The sequence below is a fragment of the Diabrotica undecimpunctata genome, chromosome 1, assembly GCF_040954645.1.
Source record: "Diabrotica undecimpunctata isolate CICGRU chromosome 1, icDiaUnde3, whole genome shotgun sequence".
Lineage (NCBI taxonomy): Eukaryota > Metazoa > Arthropoda > Insecta > Coleoptera > Chrysomelidae > Diabrotica > Diabrotica undecimpunctata.
In genome coordinates, this window is record NC_092803.1 from 175354245 (window position 1) to 175379143 (window position 24899).

At 32.3% G+C, this 24899-nt stretch overlaps 1 protein-coding gene across 1 annotated transcript in view; it reads right to left on the reverse strand.

The window, feature by feature from the left end:
• The window catches only part of tei (irregular chiasm C-roughest protein teiresias), a 578605-nt gene that overhangs the window by 316501 nt on the left and 237205 nt on the right, over positions 1–24899 (reverse strand). The window lies entirely within an intron of this gene.

Genomic DNA, 24899 nt, shown 5'->3' on the forward strand with positions numbered 1-24899 from the left:
TTTCATTACTCATTTTAATTGTTACGAACACTACTTTTGCTAAACAACACAGACATCAAAAACGTATAATCTCTCTTCAAAGAACGCGTAAGAGTAAAGTATGACGCAACAATGAACAGTTGTTACTGAAAGTATGGCGAATTTCTCAGAAGGTCAGGTAATGGAAGCTTTCTTTCGCTGAACATACATAAACAGCCCCTTCTATCGCTTTTTATCCTGCAATGTGCTCCTTATTTACTAGTTTGTATCGCAGTCAGCACCTTTTATTCCTGTACGGGATTATAATTTTATGAAATATAAGCGGAATGAGCCCCGTTTATTAACTTTTAAAAGCACTAGATGATTCGCCATAAAATTTGAAACAACTTAGCATAATCTTATATACTAAAAGGCTAAGCCCCTTTCTTGTGCGCAATACTCCTCCTAAACGGTGATACAGTAGCGCACCTAGAATTTGCCTCTGGGGGGGGGGGGGTTGGTTGGTCACCGAATTTTTTTTTATGATGTTACTTCCATTTTGAGTCCTTAAAATGTCTCCGGGGGGGGGGGGTTTAACCCCCAAAACCCCCCCCCCCCTGGGTGCGCCACTGCGGTCATAGATAGGAGAATAATTTTTTCGAATAATTAAACAGATTGTTGAGTAGATTCCTCCTAAGGAGTCTAACAATCATATTGTTTTCGTTTCCTAATGTAAATCTTCCTGAAAATCCTAAAAAACTACTGTATCGATTTTCAATTTAAAAAAATTGGCGTCGATACAGTTTATTTTTAGGATTTTTGGAACATTTACACCAGGCGACAGAAACGATGGATCGTTAGACTCCGCCCCTCTTAAATATCAGCAAAACTTACCTCAAAACTCGATGTCGTGTTGGTCGGCTAGTAAGGTGTAAAACTCAAAAATGTCGATGAGCCCCTTTTATTCCTGTACCCTTCATATTTGAAAACTAATCATAATCAGTAACAGCAGAAATTTAAAAGTCTATTTTAAATAACTAATGCAATAAATTATACAAACAAACTTGTACTTCACTTAACACAAACTAACAAACCACTAAAAATGTTTTTGGTGATTTCAACTTCAACGGTCTTGCCGGATGTAAACAACGTAAATATATTTTGATGATATCAACAGTCTTAGGGTTTGGCGAATGTAAACTCTATGATTCCCAAGGTAAATCGCTGTAAATCTCAAAACTAAATAAAAACACCGCATATTCTGTATATACAGTGTTTATACTTGGGAATATAGATATAATATGTTTTAAATTGGCAAAGTGAAAACTGAATGTGATATACAGTGTTTCATAGCAACCATAAATCGTAGTTCTACTTATATTTATTTTTTTTTGTTCCTTCATAAATGGTAGTAATAACACCTTATATCTAAAAATGCGATAAAAGTGATTTTGAAAAAAATGGATACACAGTGTTTCTACTTGCGGTAGCTGAAAAGCTCAAAAGCTTCGTAAACCGCAGTAGACTTGGTAGGAAACAATCCTACTATTACAGTCTCTGCAGTACACCAAATATCTGGAGGAATACGCGATGCCGTAGGATCTTGGGAATCAGACATAATAATCGAAATTTTGGGCGACAATAAGCACAAAACGTTCACAAAACTTAACGAGTGGGGAAAAAATCGGCGATTGTTCATATTTGTCAAAGTAACAATCAATAAAAGCAACCACAGTAACACAACAATTATTTGGGACGTCTGAAAAAAGTTGTATAAAAGAGAGTATGTTCTATTCTGAGTAAAAATGACTTTTTGTGCCTCAGCTTAATGTACACTCAAGCGTACAGCCTCGCCACAAAAAGTATTACCTTTAACTCCTAATAAAACAATATACTATTATTTCTGATTACTACGGTTTAAATATTTATTTATTAAGAAACCTGTACATTTCCAAAAATTGGAAAATCACGTTCATCAATGTATAGTCAGTTTTCCAAATGTAATAATAAATGAAATAAAAAAAAAAGTATACAAACGTCCTTTATAATATTGGCCATTTTCTGATTCTTATAAGCCATGAAGTTCGGCTCAGATGTTTTGGTTTATTTTTATTTTTAGAGGTTCAGAAATGTATTTCCGTCCTTCATTAGTAATTTGAGTGACAGTTTCATTACTTTAGTGTTAAAATATCATATCAGTCAAAAAGGGTAAAACGGATTATTTTTTGAAAAAGATTTTACAAAGTAGTATGAATTTTCGCAAAAAACAAATTCTGAAAATTATTCAGACTTAATATATATAATACTTCTAAATAACTGCATAAACATTTTAATAAATTGATATAAGGTTGAATGCTCGAATAAATGAACTTTGATCAAATAAAAGGCAGATATCGAGCACAGTTTATTAATTAAATCTTGCCCAAGTAATTTTTCTAGAGCATCTTTAGGAGCATCTGAAATAGGACAAGAAACGTTTTTTTAACTGAAGAAAAATTAATTAACTTCGATAAAAAACTCGAAGTTGATGGTTGATAAAAGTGTTTATGTGATTAACGTTTAAGACTTACTTCATCAATTTTGGCCTATCCACAAATCCAAGAATGCCATAAACATAAAATTGTACATTACACTACACTACACAAGGACAAACAGTTTAAAATTAAAAAAAAAATAGGCCAAGCTACATTATGATTGGCATCAGGAGAGAGAATGGCTCCTGGACTTAACGGAAATATTAAGGTGACATGTGACATATGACAGCTTGGATGGGCAGTCACAATCATGGAGATGTGATCTGCACATTTCAAAATTTTATGAAACTAAGCATTGACCAAAGGTCCAACTGACAGTACTATAGGAAATCAACTGATGAAATATTAAATTATATAGAATATTTTAGTAGGTTGTATAATCCAAATCTCACACTCAAACCTGTCTATAATAATTAGGGTGTTAGATTGAGGGCAACTGAAGTGGACGTAAAGTATGAATTCAAGAAATAGACTAAACAATCTATTAAACAGTGTGTGGTGGACTTTTTGTAAGTTTTTAAAAATAGGTTTAAATTTAGTACAATTTAAATTAATTTAAGTATTGAGACAGTGAGAGTTTCCATTTGTTTCCTTTGTAATCTCCAAATCTTCCAATAAATCCATCTCCAAATAGTTTTTCTTTCTACTAATGTCATGTAAAATAGATGAACTAGTATTGATGTTAAAATTGTGTTTACTGGATAATAAGTGTTGACCAAAACTTCAAGAGTTGCAAGCTTTTCTGCAATTCTGAGTTTAGCTCTATTTAGAAGTTTATGGATAATTTTAACTTTATTGCATTTCATACTTTGATCAACATTACTATTTTATTCTTCAACAATTTACAAAACTAGCTTTCTCAGGTTCAATTGATCTATAGTTGGCGTTAATTACACTCTCCATACCTCTGCGTAATTTAGATATACCATTTCCACAGTTGTATATTTCAACATCTCCAACTGAGGGTCAGTTGGCCTTGAGTAATGCTTTGACATATTACTTTTATAGTTCTCCCATTGACTGTGGGTTTAACTGAACTACTTGGATTATACCCCATTACTACACTCTGCTTTCAATTTTGATTTTTAATTTTTAGATTTTGAGTATTTTAATTTCATAGATAGATTTCTTCTTTTCTACAGTATTGATAGGCTTGGTAGACCCTTTTGTTGTAGTCTACCACCCACTGTCTATTTCTTGCATTTATGGTTTACGTCCACTTCAGTGGCCCTCAAACTAACACCCTAATTATTATAGACAGGTTTGAGTGTGAGATTTGGATTATACAACCTACTTAAAATATTCTATATGATTTAATATTTCATCAGTTGATTTCCTATAGTAGTGTAAGTTGGACCTTTGGTCAATGCTTAGTTTCATAAAATTTTGAAATATGCAGATCACATCTCCATGATTGTGACTGTCCATCCAAACTGCCATATGTCACCTTAACATTCCCGTTAAGACCAAGAGCCATTCTCTCTCTTGATGCCAACCATAACGTAGCTTAGCCTATTTTTTTTTAATTTTAAACCTTTTGTCCTTGTGTAGTATAGTGTTATGTACAATTTTATGTTTATGACATTCTTTAATTGTTGGGTAGGCCAAAATTGACGAAGTAAGTCTAAAACATGAATCACATAAAAGCATTTATCAACCATCAACTTCGAGTTTTTTATCGAAATTAATTAGTTTTTCTTCAGTTAAAAAAACGAAAGCGAAAGTACTTGGGCACGATTTAATTAATAAATTGTGCCCGATATCTGCCTTTTATTTGATCAAAGTTCATTTTAATAAATATTTAAAATATTTTAATACTTTGTCCTAAAACCTCTGAGATTTTTCTTGAACAAATCCCAGTAGCCTGTTTTCTATTTTCAGGAATGCAATCGAACATTTATAGTTTCCAGAGGTGCTTGAAAATGCTTTAGTTTTAACTGTTATTGTTGTCTTGGGCCTGCGGGATAGTTACAATGATGCTACCAAACTCCTACGAATCTCCCTAGGAGGTTTTGCATACTGATTAAAGGCCGTTAGGGGAGAGAATGGGAATAGATAGGGAGAGTTAAAGTCAGGGAGCGACATACAACGAAGTAAGACGACTTCAGTTGGGTTAAAGATAAGGTATATCAGTTTGTAGTAGAGGATGGAATGTTTGGATTATTAATATTTCCCACGTTTTCATAGAATTTATTGTTTTATTTCATGACAGCAATTTTAGTGGTAAGGTGTAACCCAAAATGATATATTTTAACTGCTATATTATATTATTTCAAATCAGTTTATCTTTGGTAATATAATGTATATTTAAAATATGTACATAACCAAAAAATAATTTTATAGAAATATTATACAGGGCGTCTCAATTAATGCTTCTAACAATACATTTCACAATTCCATTAATAAATTTTGGATTTAGTTTAGGCTGTAATAGAATTTTTTAAGGTAAGACACACCACAAATATTCATGGCATGACTAGAGGTGTCGATTCTAAAGAATTTTTTTTTTGAACCTGTTCTCTATCCTTCCATTGTTGGATGTAGGTCTCCCCCAGTTCTCTCCATCTTTCCCTATCTTGAGCTATTCTCTGCCATGTGGGACCTCCTTGTTTCCTGATGTCATCTTTTCACCTCATCTGTGGTCTGCCTCTTGATCTCTTTGCATTGTATGGACGCCACTTTCCGATGGCATTGTTCCATCGTCCGTTTTGGAGACGTTCATTGTGTCCAGCCCAGTTCCATTTCAGTTTTGCTGCTTGTTCTATCGCGTCTTCTGTCTTTGTTCTGGTTCTGATCCACTGGTTACGTTTTCTATCTTTAAGTGATATACCCAACATTTGTCTCTCCATCGCTCTTTGTGCCTTCCTTATCTTATCCAAATTGGCCTATGTAAATGTCCATGTCTGAGCACCGGTATTATACAGGAGTTATATACCTTGCTTCGTAAGTATAGAGGGATTGTTTGATTTTTTAGAACGTAAGAAAGTTTGCCGAACGCTGCCCATCCTATTCTTACTCGTCTCGATATTTCGGCTGTTTGATTTTCTCTGTTAGCTCTGATTGCTTGTCCAAGAGAAAATAGTATCTTATAATACATTTTGCACTACATTTAGTATACTTAAAACCTTTCAGGGTTAACGTGTGGACTATGAGTCCGCTTGTCGAATTATTTGTCTATTTCTGACGATTAATTACGATCTGACCAATGCGACACTTTATTCAGTATACTTGTAAGAGTTGTCTAGTTCATTTAGTTCTCCTGCTATATTTAATTGCAGAGCGTGAGTCCGCATAAGTTGTATACAAGTTGTAACAAATCGGCAGGTAAGATTTAATTTTAAAATATTTTAGTTCTAGGGTAATAAAAAATGATAGTAAGTGATATACTGATTATGTGTTTTGTATATTTGACTGATATAAACTTAACAGATTTTTTTGATATAAGTTTTAAAAAACAACAAGCATATCTTGAAAAGCTTCATGCGGAATTTTTCTCTGACTCAGAAATATAACAACAGATCATTTTTTTTACTAGCCTAAGCTTGTCCGATCCCCTTTTGAACGACCATGATCTGACTATGATAGACACTATAAAATAAAAAAAAAAAACAAAAAGAGCTTTTACTTAAATTTACTAATCCTAAGATGCCAGAAAAAAATAGGTGTGCGTGTAGAGAAAATGTACTATTGTGTCATATATACCCAGAACGTTATTTTACTTTCTATGATGCACCACGACGATTTGCTAGACGAATATACGGGTAAGCCAGAAATCATAATTGACTATTATAAATCCAAAGGAGGAGTAGATCTAATTGATAAAATGTGTCCTACTTAGAATTGCGGTCGAGCCACTGGCCGATGGCCTATGGTCGGTCTAGAACTAGTAAACGATCATCTGCAACGTCGAGAAATAGATACAAGGAAGAGAAAAAAATGGACAAAGGAGGAGAAATGATAGACATAGCAGAAGAATAAAGAGAAAAAATTTAGAAATACTATTACAAATACAACAAAACTAGTATATAAAACCACAAGAAATAACAGAAAAGAGAATCAGATACCATGGTGAAATAAAAAAGTAAAAATCGCAATAAAAGAAAAGTTACAAAATAAAGAGAATAAAAGTTAAAGAAATAGTCAAAAAAAAGAAAATCTAAAATTATTGTTTTATAGAACACCGAAAAACCTACTATACAACAAAGAAATAAAGCTAAGTGAAATAATAACCAATAACGGAACAATATTAACCGACAACAAGGATATAATAAAACGATGGACGAAATACTTCGAAAAACACTTGAACGGAAAGCACGAACACAAAGGAAAATAAAAACAACGTAATTGGCGGATCAGAGAAAAACCCTGAGGAAATAGAAGCCATACAGGAAGGGGAACTAAAAGAAGCACTAGAAAAGATAAAGACTAGGAAAGCTCTTAAGAGCGATAAAGTTTAAAAATGTTAAAATGTATAGGAGAAAACGGAAACGTGAGTTTGATCGTGGGAGACGTTAATACACATTTTGTACAAAACACCAGTATCAAGGATGAGTACCTGAATATTTTGGGGGAACATAGATTTTTGCCCACGATTATATCTCCTATTTATAAAAAAACATGTCTGGACCACATTTTCATTAACTGGCATATACTTCCTGAGTATATCTATGCAGTTGTGGTAGACTATGTAATCGCTGACCATATTCCAGAATACCTAAAAGTAGTTTTTTGTTACTCAGAAAAAAGGCAATGCTCTACAAAAAATATAAACAATATCTTGACTACATAGAACTTAATTACTTAATTAGTTCGAATCGTTTATTAATACTTTAAAAAATAAAATACAAAATTGCACAAATCACGTAAAACTTAACAGATATGAAATGAAAAGAAATCGGTGGATAACCAGTGGATTAGGTGAATCTAGTGAAAAAAGGAATAAGCTTTCTAAAAGGTTACAGGAAAAACCTGATAATAAAGAGTTAAGGAAATCATTTAGCGAATATAATAAAAAGCTTAAGTTTCTCATTAAAAAACGAAATACGAGTACTTCAAACATAAAATAGAAGAAACTAAAATAAACCTCGATAAAGGTTGGAGAACCATTAAAGAAGTAGAGAAAAAAGAACTGACAAGATCGATAAAGATGTTTAAAAATGATATCAAACGAAATCAAACTCGAAAGATATAGCTAATATTTTTGTTGAATATTTCTCGACGAGTGGAGAAAACCTAACAAAGAAAATTAAAAAATCAATCAGAACATTTTTAGAAACTTATCGATGAAAGAAATTCGATGATCTTTGCATTAACAGATTATTGCGTTTCTAACTGGTAGATTAGCAAAAGCAATTGATTAAAAAAAGTACCTTTGTGTATTTTTATCGATTTGGCTAGTCTTCCATACAGTTAGCCAACCGGACGTTCTTGCCACAATGGAGAAAATTGGCTTTGGAAGAACTGCACTAGAAATTATGTGGTATTATCTTTAAAACAGAACTCAATGTGTTCAAATATTAGGAGAAGGGAGTGAATTTAAGTAAGTGAACTATATAGGGCTACATTATTGGTATAGAAGAAGAACTGACTTATGCAGGATTTAAAAGTATCCCGCTGATAAAGTCGAAGCCATAAAGGGATTTGCCTCTTCAGGTAAATAGTAAAAAGGGCCGGCTTAAAGAATTTTATATTTTATTTGTCATTTACATTACATATTTAATTTAAATAAATATCTAGATAATTAAGGGAAAAAATACATAAACTGATGGAGTATTAGAATTAATTAATTATTATATTTTCTGTCTCGATTCTTTATTAAATATATCCGAATTTTGAAAGTCATAAACAATTTTTGTTTTTTAAAAAAATTGCAAGTGAAATAATAAAATGATGAAGTGAAAATTAAAATGAATTAATGTAGACATATACATATAGCTAAATATGATTATATTTTATACTTCATGTAAGGAAAGAAGTGTTTTAATTGTTAGTAAGGTATAAAGTATGTCTGAAAAAGTTGGCAACAAATGGGAAATTTCTTCATTATTAATTTCATGAAAAAAACTATTCTTCATAAACATTTCTGCATTTCATAGAAATCAATAATTAATAATCAAATTTATAAAACTTTAAGTGGTATACACTGAAAATCAAAAATATTGATTTATGCTTAAAAGTGAAGTGCTTTTAAATTTAGGTGCAGCATTAAATGTTATTTTAATTTGGTTGTAGGATTTAAAAATTATTTTTAAATTTAGATTAATGGCCTTTTAATGATGTATCAGTAGGTGCATTAATTTTTAATTTTATTTCTAATTTACCTTATTCAATATACAAAATCAACAAATGTAAAAGTATTTTTTTATTTACTTTTTACTTTAAATGTATTATTTAATTATTAGAAGGCCATGAATCTAAACTTGAACATAATTTTTAATAGCTACAAACATTTTAAAATTACATTTTCTTGCATATCTAAATTTAAAATCACTTTCTTCTTCAGTATTAATTAATAATTTTGATTTTTCCTATCTACCACTTAATATTTTATAAGATTATCTGTTAATGATTTCTATGTGATGCATAAGCTTTAATGAAGAATAATTTTTTTTCGTAAAATTATTAATAAAGAATATTTCCCATTTTTTGCCAACTTTTTCAGACATGAAACGGAAAACTTAAACATAACAAGTCAACATGAATAAATATGAACCTTTTAAAACGAGTAAATCGGTACTCACCGAAGGGACCTCAGACGTTCAGATACAATTAGCGTCTCTTTGTAAAGACAATGAAGTCGACTTTACTAAAGTAACAAGACATTTACTTAACACAGACACTACACAGTACTCCCCTGAGTTAGTGATAAGTTATAGTCTAAAAAAATCATTATGAAATTGACTGGCCAGTGTAAAAACTAGTGCCAATAAAACACAAAACAGACACAAAACATTTTCTTCGTTGAGCCTTAAAATAATGATTAATAACAATAATTATGGGAAATTTGTATGTTTATAAAAAGAGTTTTTTGACATTATGCTTGAATAATAATATTTGATCTGATTTATATACCTATATACAGTCGTGCTATGCTTGGCTATTATGCCGGTCCTGGCAGTTTTGGTAGCTGTGATAATTATACAACAATAGAGTATTTACAAGGGATTATTCAGTTTTACAGCTGTTATTAAAATAACTTTTATAATGAGACACTAAATTTCTGGATACAGTATACCAATATTATTTAATATCTTTTAATGACGTGTAAAACTTACAAAGTTCAACGGAGATTATCAGTTTTGCAGATGATACTGCTGTATATTATGAAGATTCTACCAGAGAAAAATTAAAAAGTAAAGTTGAATTTGACTTTCCTCTAATATTAAGTTTCTCTGAAAGTAAACTTTTACGATAAATATATCAAAAACATATTTTTGCCTGTAACTAGTAACATTAGAAGTTTACTAAAATTCAAAAATTAAGCGATATAATTCAGCAAAAGTATTTGGATATATTATTTTTACTTTCCAGTTCACATAGCCACTTTCAGTAAAACGTTCACGTACAAAAATTTATTAATGCAATAAATTCAAAATTTGCCAACGGTTCTGTAACATAAGTTACCTCAAAATTATGTAGTATGGGCTAATACCTACTCTTATTTCATATGAAATATTAACACGGGGTAGTCAAACAAATAATCATATTCAAAGAATAGTGATACAAAGATGGAGTCTTAAAATAATATTAAACAAAAACTATTTGTATCTATCTGATTCTTTTTACAAAGAATCAAATTTATTTGATATCAGACAACCCTATTATGAGTCAATAATCCGTCATCAATTTAAAAACAAACACCAACAAGACACTAGTGCTCACTTAAATGAAACAAGATACAGAGTGGGATCCCAACCAGTGACACAATTTCAAGACGGCAGGACAGCACTGTCACACATTTCTAGTTCCCAGAATAGTTAATAGACTGAAAGTGGAACTAAACACCTTAAGTTCATTTAGATTATTTAAAAAGAAACTTAAATAATATAGCTCAACTACAAATAGATACATGGTTCATTAGATATTAAAGAGAATTAAAAACAAACTATTGAATTTTTGATTAACTATTCTTACTCTAACTTTAAATAAATAATTATCCATAGTATATAATTTTATCTGAGTAATAAAGGATTATCATGTTCGTATAAAGACCTCACACCTTTTGAACTACAGCTACTTGCGGATTTATTCCCTTATGGCTGCCTATGTTTATTCTTATTAATTATACAACTTGATTTATTTTTAGTCTCATTAAGATTTTATATTTCATTATTTTATGTACATTGTTATATTTATGTCTAATAAACATTATTATTATTAAAAAGCAAAGAAAAGATTTTTATATATCCTGAATATAATATGGACGAAAAACCATTGCCTAGAGAATGGCCAAATGCAATAATTGGACCAGTGCATAATTGGGGAAATACAAGAGATTTTCAGAACTCTAATAAAAAGAGAGAAAAGAAACATAAACTAGAGGACGTACAACACCATATATTTACCACGCAACAGGCATACTTTAGTTATATAGACATGAAAAAAGCATTTCATTCAATCGAAAGAAAAACTATATGGAAGAGCTTGAAAAATAAACAAGTAAGCGAAGATAAACTAAAAGTAATATATGAAATCAATAAATAAAATTAGATCACAAAATATGCAATCGTAACCATTTGAAACAACGTAAAAAGTTATGCAAAGAAAAGGAGGTATAGTCGGTTCGCTATATTTACGCGGGTTTCGGATTAACAAAATTATGCTAATGACTCATTGATAACCAGTTGCAGTAAATGACTTCCCAGAAAATTAGGTAAAAACTGCATTAATGGTCATATTTTAAAATACATTAAAATAACATTAGGGTAGGTATAAATTTGTTACAATATTGCAGTTGAATTGATTCTTTGCCAGTGTTGACATTGTATGTTTGGTGGAAATATTTAAAAATGTCTAGACGTGTGTTAGATGTAGATAGTCTAATTTGTAGTGTACATAAGTATTTTACGGATGAAAAAAAATGGCGGTCCTTTAAAATCGGTAATGTCTGTTCAACAACGCGTATGTGATGTTCTAGGAATTAGTGCAACCAAACTAAGAGGAGTATTACAAAATCGCAATAATGAACGGCCGAAAGAAGATCACCAAAAAACTCGCCTATCATTGAAAACGAAAGATATTCCAGATGAAAAAAAATTTGAAATTCGTGATACCATTTATCGAATGCGAGCCAACAAGGAACATGTGACCTTGAATACAATTCTCTCGGAATTAAAAGATAGAAAATTTGAGGAAATTGGTAAAACAAGTCTATGGCAAGTGATACATAATTTGGGTTTCAAATTTCAAAAGGAGGATAACAGAAAAGCCCTTTGTGAAAGAAGTTCTGTTGTGCATAAAAGAATTAACTTTCTAAGAAAATATTCTAAATTAAAAGAAGAAAGGGCAAATTTTATATATTTAGACGAAACATGGATATTTTATAGGGGTGCAACCAAGAGAATATGATAACGTAAAGTCTATCAAACATACTGATGGAGAAGGGAAGCGACACATAAGGGAAATCGGGTTTTATAGAAGGTGCTGATTTAATATTTTCATCTAAATCAAAATCAAGTGACTATCACGATAATATGAACACAGAATTGTTTGTAAACTGGTTACATGAAAAACTTCTCCCAGGTTTAAGTGAGCCCAGCGTAATTATTTTAGACAATGCACCTTACCATTCTAAAGTATTACACAAAAGTCCAACGAATTCTTGGACTGTTAATAAAATTAAAGAATGGTAGACAAAGGAACATATACCATTTACACAACATATTTTAAAATCAGAATTATTACGCTTGGCAAATATCCACGCAAAACCAAAAACCTTTGTTGTGGATCAGATTATTGAAAGTTACGGTCATCAAATTTTACGTCTGCCACCGTATCATTGCCAGTTTAATCCCATCGAATATATATGGGGAATAGCAAAACAATATTATGACAACCATATTGGGCCTAACGGTTATAGCGACGACGCAGTTCGGGAAACTTGGCGAAAGGCACTTTCAATTGTAACTCCAGAAGTGTGGTGCAACTGTATATTCAAGTGCGAGAAACTAATAGAAGATTGGTGGACTCGTGAAAATAAAATAAATGAAATAAGTCCAATCATAATAACAATTAATGGTGATGACAGTGATGATGATGACGATTATGATATTTTTGATGATAATGACTGATTTTCATTTTTGTTGGCAAGTTAAATTTTTTTATTTTTCATTAGAAATTCTCTCCATGGAACAAATATACATAGACCATATTTTCTATGTGAAGTGTAATATAAAATTATTATTAGGTTTATATTAGCCACATTAGACTCCATTAATGAAGTAATTCTCCTTATTATACTGTCAATTATATAAAAGATTTTGCATTATTATTTAATTAAAAAAAGTTATGGATTATTTTTGATTTCATTTGACCAGTTGATATTTCCCCAAAGAGCAGGTAATTAAAACTGGGTACTTACAATAAAATTTTTAATCGACTATAGTTTCAGTTCAGTACTTTTTATTAATGTAATAGATGAGATAGTCAAAAAATGTGAGAAAACCTTATACAAAGATTATAAAAAGAAATACTATATAGAATATAACAAAATGCAAACGATATATGCGTATTTGCAGATAACAGAGTACTATTCGCCGAAACACTAGGAAAACAGAAGTACAATCTATAACAATGGAACTTAGAAATGAATAAACCTAAACGTAAATAAAAAGAAGACACATATAATACAAAAAACAAGTAAAACAGGCAGTAGCTCTACTCGAAGTGGTGATAGATCAATAATAAATAAAGCAAACAAACATATACAGATACCTGGGAACAGTAACAAATAACCGAGAGATGATCGAGGATGATCTCAATACGACTAGAGAGTACAATAAAACTTTTTTAGGCACTAAATCGAGGATTCAATAATGACAAAAAAGCCCTCAAAATATGATACAAGCAGCAGATATAAAATACCTCATAAGATAGGATCTAGAAGGACAGATAACTGATAAATAAATGATAAAATAAGAAACACAATAAAAATTTAACGGTTGCTTGATACAATAAAGAAGACAACATTGAATTGTGGACCTTAACAGACAAGTAAAAAAACTATGAGAAGCGAAATCAATAGAGAAAAATAAAAAAGGCAGACGAATAAAATAGTAAAAAAGTGACATATCAATAATATTATTACAAAATAGGATAAATCTTGGCAAGAAGTCACACATATGGCGAAGAAGAAGAACGATTATGTAAATATGTAATATTTTAATACTAATATTACAAATTTTAATAATAACCCCACATATTTCAATTATTTTCCATTTTATAATTTTATATACTAAGTGACATAGAAATCCGAACACCCAGTTTAAATGATTTTATTTTAATAAAATTTTGTAAAAGTACTTAATAAAGCATAATAAGTAAATGATTAAAATTTCAAAATGATTGCATTGCTTTAAAGCCCTTTTACCTTTAATAATGTGTGAATGCACCCCAATGTGTTACGCATTCTCTAAAGTGTCTAGGCATCCTTCTGATCAGGTGGTCAATGTCCTTTTGTGGTATCTCATTCCAGGCAACCACCAACTCCTCTCGAAGTGCTTGTAAAGTCTGAGAAGTACGTTGCAAATTGAGCAATCTCCTACCCACCATATTCCACATGTGCTCAATTGGGGATAAGTCAAGACATCTTGATGGCCATGCTAACAATGTGACATCATTATATTGAAAGAAGTCTATTGTGACTCTTGCAACATGTGGTCGGGTATTATCTTGTTGGAAAGTTGGATTTTTCAGGGTGTCAAGATAGGGTAAAAGGTGGGGTTCTAGAACTTCTTGGATATAACGCTGCGCGTTCATGTTACCTCTGATGAAGATTAAAGGTGACCTGGAACCATAAGCTATAGCACCTCAAACCATAACTCCAACAATGTGATGAACATGTCTTTCAACAAAAAACTGTGGATTTCTCCTTTCACCACGTCGCCTTCTAACCCTCGCTCAACCATCGTACATGCCTAAACAAAATCGAGACTCATCACTAAAGACAATACTGTTCCATTGCTGATTCCAGAGTGACCGTTCTCTGTACCACTGAAGACGATTACGGCGGTGTTCTGGAGTTAAAGGGAGGACCCAGTGTGGTCGGTATGAAAATAGGCCAAAACTTCTCATTCGTCGGTAAACACTTCGCATGCCAATAGGTCTTCCGTGTTCTGCAAACCATTCATTTGCAGTGAAGCTGGTAGTAGAGAAACAGTCTCCTAAGGCCAATAATCTTAGGCGGCGATCTTCACGGTCTGTTGTTCTACAGCGGCGTCCAGTGCCCCTTGCTCTTTACGTACGGCCTTCTTGAAGCCATGCCTGACAATACCTAACCACGGTATCTACACGTCTTTGCACTCTAACTGCAACTTCTCGAAAAGAAAGTCCAGCTTCCCGAAGTCCCATTATACGGCCCCTATCAAACTCACTAAGTTGACGAAATCGTACAGGTCTCCGTACTCTAGGCATCGTAACCAATCGTAAAGAATGTCAAGAACCACAATCCGCCAAATTTGGATATTTACTGTGGCTGAAATATTCATTTTTAGATTGTTAGTGACTTTAATAACAAAAAGTATAAAAACCGGAATCTCCAACTGATAGGGCTAAAAACTTTATCACTTGTTTTTTTTTGTAAGATAAATAAATTACACCAAATTTTATTGAAATAAAAACATTTAAACTGGGTGTTCGGATTTCTATGTCACTTAGTATAGTTTAATTAATACATTTATATTTTATAAAGTAATTTAAAATTTTTCCTAATACCACTTAAATTATTAGACATACACTAAAAACAACGAATATAGTGCACTGTATTATCCAAACAAACCGTGCTTTATTTTGAGGTAATAACATCTTACAGGCATGTACCTACATATTAAAAGCCAGCACCTATTCTAATAGGTTAAAGTAATTTCCGTGCCCTCGTCAAACTCAATTAGCTATTTCTGAACTTCGACTTGCAAATTTGCCTCCTGAACCAATCCAGATCACTTCCGAGTTAACATTATTAACGGACTTTAGTTCAGGATGAGTTATTGTGGTATCAATATTTAATCAATCAATCCATTTCGGTGATTATCACCGGAGAGTACCCGGAAACTATTTAATTGACTCAATATCTGTATTGCATTACCGTCAAGGAGGTGAATTTTCAATTTATCTGCAGAATTTAAACTATCTTATTATTCAATTAACCGAATTTATTAAGGGACTTATAACAATGTGATTTCTAATACATATATCAAAAGTCATGTTACCTATAAAATTTAATTACACAAGTGTGCTGTTAGAATGTTCGATGTGAGTCAATATGATCCAATTATAATTTACGAGCCTTAATAAGGTATTGATATACTCGGTTCGCTATTCCCAGTCCGAACTGTCTAGTGAATTTAGTAATTATTTTTTTGCGAAGTTAGTTACTTTTTGACAGACTAAAAGTAGCTGGAAATTACTATACAACCAAGAACACGTACTCATAGCCAATATTAATAGTAAACAAACTAAATGGTAAATAAAATAGAACTTTGCGAATTACCGACAATCAATATTTATTTATCTGCACCATATAATAAATAGTTATGTTAAATTATAACAACTAAAATATATTTTTTCAATATATATTACCCAAAATTTGATGGGTTTAGTATACACTTCCACTATTTAGAATAATTCTTCTTTTTTTTAAAGAAAAAAGTCTGCAATAGGATACTTGAGGTATTAATACTGAGAAGTAGGAATTGTTGTGTTGTAGGTTTCCTACAATGAATCTGTCAAAATATGCCAGAGCTAAGCGAATGGAGTATACTAATCAAAACTATTAACAAAACAATTATAAATAACTAAGGGGGAGGAGACTTTAAACTAAACAAAACTCCGCGTAGCTGGGACTGGGGAAGGAGAAGTTCTTATTCCTGACATGGTGCATTTCAGCGTGAATAAGGTATAACCAAATAGACACTCGCGGATCAATTGAGACCAAGACATAGGGACTGCAATTACATTATTAACTGTAGTTTTTTTCATTGAACATGACACACATCTACATAACATATGCCACACATACGTAGACATATTTTAAAACCTCAAGAACCTGTGAAATACACACGCTGAAAAAAAAATTAATCCTTAAAACATTGCATAATTTAATTTCATACTGAATTCACTATACAGCAATATAGATAACTGTTAGAAATACTCCAACTATTTTTTTGACTATTGACGTCACCAATGAGTGCGTCAAGTTCACGAGATTTTGAACTGAGTGTCCACGACCATTTCGTGGAAATAACATGCACACAGATGGTTCTGCGGAGCACACAAAAGTGAGTAACTCTTTTAAATCTACAAAGGTAACTAGTATAGGGGGAACTCTAACTTTGTCTCTGCCCTAAATAGGTCTCAATGATCCCCATCAAGGGATCTTTAGTAGAACTCATTGTTGCAAGGAGAATGTTTCAAATTTGAATTATTTTTTATTTTTCCAAGCAGCAGTGCTAGTCAAAAGGCCGTTCCCCTTTGTATCATTTGAACGGTTATACTTATAATAGTGAAATTTGGAGGAAGGTAATAAACAGACGTAGGCTTCTTAATTAGTTATAACAAGTGACGTAATAGTGACAGATGACGTTACAGTACTACTTTGACAGATAATTTTAAATAAAACTTTATGGAAAGTGATACCTCGTCTGAAAGGTATTAAAAATACCTATTCAACCATACTAGTTTTATTTGAGTTTAAGCTCATTTTGATGAATAAATAAAATAAATACTAAAATTGTAGTTTCGCATTTAACTATTAAATATTAAAACCTCCGCCTCTGGTTACTTGTCAAAAAGTTAACGTTTTTCAATTCTCTAATTGTTTTTATTTCAACGTCAACTTTTTTGATAATTAACCAGAGGCGAACGTTAGAATATTTATTATTTAAATGCGAAAGTACAAATATTTTAATATACCTATTTAATCATACTAATATTGTGTGGAGTTAAGATGATTTTAACGAATAAATAAATCTTAAAATTCTCGTTTGGCATTTAATTAATAAAAATTCTAACATCCGCCTTTAGTTATTTGTCAAAAAAGTTGACGTTTGTCAATTCTCTAGTTTCTCAATTTCTGTTTCTGCTTAGTTTAGTCAATCAGGTTTAGTCAAGTTGTTTTTAGTTAGTTATTCCTAGTTAATATTTAGTTTAATTATTGTTTAACGAGACGTTTAAATTTTTACAAAGGCAAAGTAGTACGTACTGTAGCCGACAAAGTAGCAGCTGTGTTAATAATTTGTGAATGTGGAAATAATTTTCATGCAGCGGAACGTCTTTTTAATGAGAGGTACCCTGATTATCCTACATCGAGAGCTTATTCAAGGAAGCTTCTTCGGAAGTATAAACAAGCATGAAGTGTTCAAGATGTCAAACGATCTGGACGACCAACAATTAGTGATGACAAAAAAATTGACATAATTTTAGAAATGGTAGTAAACCCTACTTCTTTTACAGCCCAAGTTGCATCTATCTATGGAATTAGTCAAAAGACAGTACACCGAGTGTTGCCTGAAAACAAATTTCATCCATACAAATTAAATATTGTGCACCAACTTTCAGATGATGACCCCGACCGAAGTGTGTGAAAATATGTCCAAAAAATTAACCAACAGCCCGATTACATAAAAACAATTTGTTTTAGTGACGAAAGTACTTTTTCTCTCAATGAAAATGTAAACACACACAATGTGAGGTATTGTAGTGACACAAATCCTCACGTCTTTCTTGAGAAATATACTCAATTTCCAAAAAAAATAAATGTTAGGGCAGGTATTTTGGGAAATCACATAGTTGGACCTGTTTTGCTCAATACTAACTTAACCAGTGAAGTGTATCGGGAAATGTTACAAAATCCAATTAAACCGTTAATACTTGAAATTCTGGAGAATGATCCAGATGAATTCGGCAGCTTGGAAATACCGTTTCAACAAGATGGTGCACCTGCACATTATTATGGTGCAGGAAGACGTTAACCTTCTAAAAACAAAAACAAACTAATGTCAAAAATAATAAAGCTAACTGTCATATGTCAACATTAAATTTTATAACAGAACAATAAAAATGACAGCTAATCACGCCCCGAGACATATATTTTTAATTATTACAAATCCTTATGAAAGCAATTATTATTATTAGAAAAAAATGTCTATCGGCACTTTGAAACTTTAAAACAAAAAAAGTTACCTTGATTTCACTAAATTTTTTACTTAACATATTTTCTGAGGTTGGAAACTGGACCTTTACTATTACGCAAAAAACTGTATCTATAGACTGGGACAACAACCAAGGATAAGAAAATGAGGGTCGAAGCTAGCACTGGAACACAAACCTTGGAAACTCTTCTCCTTGGAAAGGAAAAAAAAAGGAAAAAAAGACTGAAACAGGTACAACTGAACACCATGGCATTATTTGGTTATCTTTAAAATTTCACTCTTTAAAACTGTAACTATTAATTAAACTGCTACTATACTTTACACTGCTACACATTTTCCCATAAAAAAAGGACGAGGAAACAATACAAATTTGACGAAAAATTTGGACAAACGCTAGAAGCAGCTGACAACGCCTCAGCGAGAGTGACGCAGTTATCTTTCCGGCTAAACCTTTTCATCGATCTAAATGGATGTTTATTTCAAACGCAGTATCGAGCGGCTTAAATAAAAAAAAATATTAAAGAATTACGCGTCCGTGATATAAACAAACTTTAAAATGGTTTCATATCAGCTCGTGATGCAAAGAGGATCGAAAATAGTTTTTGGTATTTTAACACATACGAGGGGATTTCAATATATAATAGGGAATTTACAAATGCTACATGAGAGTCCACGAGTCACCTCCGTACAACAGTATAGGAAAGATATAACATTGCAGCAACCTGATTTCTATGGTAACTGATAGATCATGGCCTTTAAATAGCTTAGCCATTTTTTGAAATGCACATCTAACTTTCTCTATCCTATATTTTAGTTTTAGGAATGGTCCTAAATTCTCATTTAGGAATTCTCATTGACGTTCGTACCAAGATAGGTGAATGTTTTTACTCTTTCTATCGATTGACCATTCACATTGATTCTTTCAATTTGCTGTTTCTTCTTAGAGACCATTGTTTTCTTAATGTTCAGTGAAAGTCCATATCTCTGACTCACTTCTGTGATTCTATTCTTTAACTCCTGGAGGGCTTCATAACTGTCAGCGAATACCACCGTGTCATCCGCGTATCTCATGTTATTGATACATTCTCCGTTAATTCGAATTCCGGCTTCAACATCCTCTACTGCCTCTTGAAAGATTTCCTCAGAGTATATGTTAAACAGCAATAGTATATCGTAAATATACCACAAATAATATGTCGACAAGATGCTCATTTATTTACAAATTCAAATATCGCTCTGTTGTTGTTTTGTTAATGTGCAATGACTGTAGTTTATATTAATAAATGAAACACCTTCCATGTTTGCCGTCACGACAATAATTGAATGTCACTTTCAATACAATTTACACAATCGGCAACAGAGTACGTGAGTCAATCAATCAGAATAAGAAGCAATTATGCACTCTAGGTATTCAATCAACTAATAAACATATTACGTAGGTAGAGTTCGACAGACAATCAGTTATATTTAAGGTTTAATACCAGTTTCAATTAAATCAGTTTAACGTAATATAATTAACAAACACTGTTGGACGTGATCTAAATTGCACTTTATGATGATTTAGTTTATTATGCTCATTTTCGACTCGAATTTGATCTCTTTTGTTTCTTTATCTCACCTATTTCGTTCGAAACAACCACTATAGATCGTCGAAATATTTCGTTTGATAGTAAGAAAGTGTATAGATCGGTAATTGCTAGAAATTTTATACCCTAAATCGACATGAATATATAATCTAGATTAATAATAAATATAATATGTATCTGCTTCTTCTTATTTTGCCGTTTTCTAACGAAAGTAGTTGATCACTTCTTTAAACGCTGTCCTATATTTTGCAACGTAAAATATCTATTGAACAGTGACGTTAGTTTAATCTCTGATATTCCTCAGCAATTATTTCTTTTTCTGCCCAAGCTTTTCCTTCCTTCCATTCTTCCTTGCATCATGACGTGTAGCAGATATTATTTATCGTTTCGAAGTATGTGTCCAGATACGATGTTTTTTCTTATTTTAATTGCTCTGAATAATGACTTTGAGCTGCAACCAAACCGCTCTCACTTCTTCAACCAGGAAACGCGTCTTCTTCCTACGCTTCTCCTACCCTCTACTTTTTCTTGAATTATGAGTCACAAGATGTTGTATCTTTTGCCTCTCATCACATGTCCGAGATATTGCTTTTTCCTGTATTGTATCCTGTATATTTCCTCTTTTATTGTATTTTCCATTTCCCTCTCTCTGCCCATTCTCCTTAACACTTCTGTATTCGTGACTTTATCTACCCATGGAATCCTTAACAATCTTCTAAATGTCCACATTTCAAACACGTTAAGTCGGTTTACTGTATTCCGGTTTAATGTCCATGATTCAGCTTCATAATAGAGTACACTGTGTACATAGCATTTAATTAGCCTTATTCTGAGGGCTAATGTCAGACCTTTGCTGCATAAAATCTTTTTCATTTTCACGAAGTTGGCACGTGCTTTTTCAATTCTGACTCTTATTGCTGCAGTATAATCGTTATTTTCTGTAATTATCGTTCCCAAGTAAGTATATCTTTTTACTCTCTCAATTTGCTGGCCGCCTACCGTTAATATTTCGTTTGTATTGTTGTTCTTGCTAATTTTCATGAATTTGGTTTTTTTTTGGTGTTAAGAGAGAGTCCGTATTCTCCACTATATCTTAATATTTTGTTAATTATTCTTTTTAAGTCTTCCAAGTTGTCGGCTATTATGACTGTATCGTCAGCATACCTAATGTTGTTAATTAAACTTCCGTTCACTTTTATGCCGACTGTCTCGTTTACTAAAGCTTCTTGTATGATTTCTTCGGAATAAGCATTAAACAATAACGGCGACAGTATTCAACCTTGCCTGACCCCTCTCCTTATCTCCACTTCTTCTGACACTCTCTTTAAATTTTCACATTTGATCGGTGGCTGTAGTATAAATTTGATATCAATGTTACATCCCTCACATCCACATTCTCGTTTTTGAGTACTTCTATAGTCATGTTTTACCTTATCGAATGCCTTGTAGTCTATAAAGCATACATAAAGATCTCGATTAACATCCAAACATCTTTGGGTCAGCACGTTAAAAGAAATTATTGCCTCTCTTGTGCCCACTCCATTCCGAAATCCAAACTGAAAATCACTAATATCCATCTCCAGCTTAGTGTGTATTCTATTATGGATGATATTTAGCAGGGTTTTTAAGGTATGTGACATTAGACTGATCGTTCGATAATTTGTACATTCTTTGGCATTTACTTTCTTTGGTAGACAAATAAATGTTGATGTCAGCATTTTACGTAGAATGATTTCTGTAGAATAGATTGTGTTCAGTAGTTGGACTAAAATATCTATGTTTTTTTCATTGACCAGTTTTAGCAATTCACTTGGTTTTTTATCTGGACCAGCAGCCTTATTATTTTTCATGGACTTTACTGCATGCATAACTTCTGACTTTGTTATTTCGGGTCCCTCGTCTTTACTCTGATTATCTTCATATATATTTTCCTGTCTCTGGTCATGGAATAATTCCTCTATATATTCTTTCCATCTTTCTAATTTTTGTTCTGTCTCTACTAAAATGTTTCCTTGTTTGTTCATTAGTATGCTTGAGGTTTTTGTTTTGCTACTCCAGCTAAGTCTTTAACTTTTTTATGGAGATGAGTTATCATGTTTGTTTTGTAAGTCTTCTATTTCTTGGCATTTTTCAGCGAAATAAGTCTCTTTAGCTTTTCTTATTTTTTTTCTTATTTGATTAGGCAGCTGTTGATACTGAGTTATGTTGATATTCTTTTGTCTTCTTCTGTCCTCCATCATTTCCAAGATTTCTTCTGTCATCTAATCTTCTTTCTTGCATCTGGTTGTTATGAGTTCTCTGCGACTTGATTCGATAACTGCATTTTTAAATTGGACTGACAACGATTAGACACTGCTCTGGTCAAAATCAAAATTTTGCATATAACATTACATAAATAACATCCATAACACCTCAGTAGTTAGAATTCACCATAAATGTTTACTCAAGTGTCATACACACAAAGCAGCAGACGCAATACATGCACTGATTGAGAAGAAGAAGAAAATACTGACTATTGTGAGTATTTCTGTATCCTATGAATGGGCCTGGTTGATAGGGACCTGTAGTTCTTTAAAACGCTTATTTTTTATGAGCTGAAAACAGGTGAGTGTTTTAACAGAAAATGAGCAAAAAATCGACAAGTCCGTTTAATAATAGGAAACGGAACACAGACAATGAACCCTACCTATCCTCTAAAATTGTGCACTTAAAACTCGATTGGGACCACTCTAGCATTGTTTTATAAAACAACAATTTAAAAACTGCCACTTTTAAAAGGAAAATGAAAAGTTCTCTATAAATCTTTTTATTCTTCAATAAATCTTTAAAATTAACAAAAAATAAAGTTGTCGTTAACAAAGACAATTCTTCATATTCCGAAGATGATTAACTGCTCTTTGATTTAAGTTCTTCTTCTACGCTATTATATGCCTGTCGAAAGTCTATGAAAAGATTGTGTATGGGTCTGTTATACTCCAAACCCTTTTCTAGAAGCTGTCTCAGCGTGAATAGTTGATCTGTTTGCCCTAAAGTCGGCTTGATATTCGCCTAGGACATTTTCAGCATAAGGGATTAGTCTACTAAGAACTATGTTTGAGAGGGTTTTATATGCCGTGTTAAGGAGTGAAATTCCTCTATAATTCGCGCATTTTGTTTTGTCCCATTTTTTGTGGATGGGCACTATTATGTTTTCCTTCCATCGTGCTGGTATCCTTTCTTCTAACCATATGTGCATTATTAGCTGGTGGATTTGGCGATGTAGTGCGTCTCCCCCATATTTCAGAAGTTCTGCTGGTATATCGTCCGTACCCGGCGCTTTGTGATCTTTCAGCTTATTTAAGGCCTTTTGGGTTTCTTCAATAGAGGGATTTTTGACGGGCATGTCCGCTGTGATATATATCTCTTCTTTGTGCTGTTCTTCCTGTATGATGTTTAGAAGGTCCCTAAAATACTCTTTCCATTATTCAGTTATGCAGTCATGCTTAGATGTTGGTGGTGAGGAAAGGTACCGTCTTCCAAATAAGACGGCACTTTAAGAAGATCAAGAATAACAATTTAAACAAAGTGGTTATTTTTCTACTTGGGCAACAAAGGGATAAACAGCATTTGGAAATTTTTTAAAACATTAAGTGGTATTTTTAACTTTTGTGTGATATTTAAAAAATGCAATGTCATAGCATTCTCCACATATTTTTCTGTAGTAATATTACTGGATATGTTCCTGTTTCCCAACGTTTTCGAGAAGATAATTTTAATAATGTCTTTATATCTGATGAACGTTGTTTCCAGCTTGGTGCAAATCATCTATATGTCCTATCAAGAGAAAATTTTACCGTTCAAATTTCCAAATTTCCCACTAAAATAATGTTTTGGGGAGCAATATCTTAGCGTGGTGGTACACCTCTCTGTATAGTTAATGGTACTGTTGATAGTGCGAAAAATTGTGACATCCTAAATGGTTTGCTTCTTGAAACGACTCATGTTTTATATCCAGAGGGGTGGCGTTTTCAGCAAGATAATGCAAGATGCCATACTTCTGCTTATACTTAAGCTTGGATGCAAGAACACGAATTGGCAACAATTCCGTGGCCAGCAGCATCTCTAGACCTTAGCCCCATTGAAAACATATGGGGACTACTGAAGATTGATGTGGAACGAGCAGCGCCACGAGATAAAATAGGTTTGATTCGGTCAGTTTTAGAGGCCTGGAACACCATTATCAAAAATTATGGCCTTGACCTAGTTTCGGGTGTACCTGGACGTTTAGTTAAGTGTTTAGATTAAAATGGAGGTTGTATAAGTTAATGAAATGAATTATTTGTTGAAATTTTATATTTCAAGTGATAGCAATAAATACCGTAAAATTATAATTCTGCTTTCTTTTTTCCGGATACTTTCTAGACGGACTATACGTCGATAGTAAATACTATTGGCTTTTACTGGACTTAGAAGACGGT